The 257-nt window shown below is 79.0% G+C and overlaps 1 protein-coding gene across 2 annotated transcripts in view; it reads right to left on the bottom strand.

The window, feature by feature from the left end:
* The window catches only part of MAPK1IP1L (mitogen-activated protein kinase 1 interacting protein 1-like), a 12,957-nt gene extending 12,802 nt beyond the window's left edge, over positions 1–155 (bottom strand). For both annotated transcript variants that reach the window (XM_010579804.1, XM_010579803.1), the window contains exon 1: positions 59–155. The gene's annotated coding sequence lies outside the window, so the exon portion shown is untranslated. The remainder of the gene's footprint in view (positions 1–58) is intronic.
* Between the last annotated feature and the right edge of the window lie 102 nt (positions 156–257).

Below are 257 nucleotides of genomic sequence, written 5' to 3'. Positions count from 1 at the left end.
CCGGCCGGGCGGCAGAGCGCCGTTCCGGCCCGCCGGCCGCCCTACAGGCGGCGGGTACCTGGGCGGGAGGAGCGGAGCAGGAGCGGGAGCGGGAGCGGGGCGCAGGGCAGGGGGCAGGGAGGAGGCGGCGGCCCGCAGCACCACCGCCACCCCCGACGCCCAGGCGGAAGCGGAACTGCGTCACGCACCCCGCCTCCCCAATGCCCGGAAGGTCACGCGCTTAGCCCCACCCCCCCGAGGAGCGTCGCGCCCACTCA

The sequence above is a fragment of the Haliaeetus leucocephalus genome, unplaced genomic scaffold, assembly GCF_000737465.1.
Source record: "Haliaeetus leucocephalus isolate CR32 unplaced genomic scaffold, Haliaeetus_leucocephalus-4.0 Scaffold678, whole genome shotgun sequence".
Classification (NCBI taxonomy): Eukaryota; Metazoa; Chordata; class Aves; order Accipitriformes; family Accipitridae; genus Haliaeetus; species Haliaeetus leucocephalus.
This window is presented reverse-complemented; position numbering and strand designations above follow the sequence as displayed.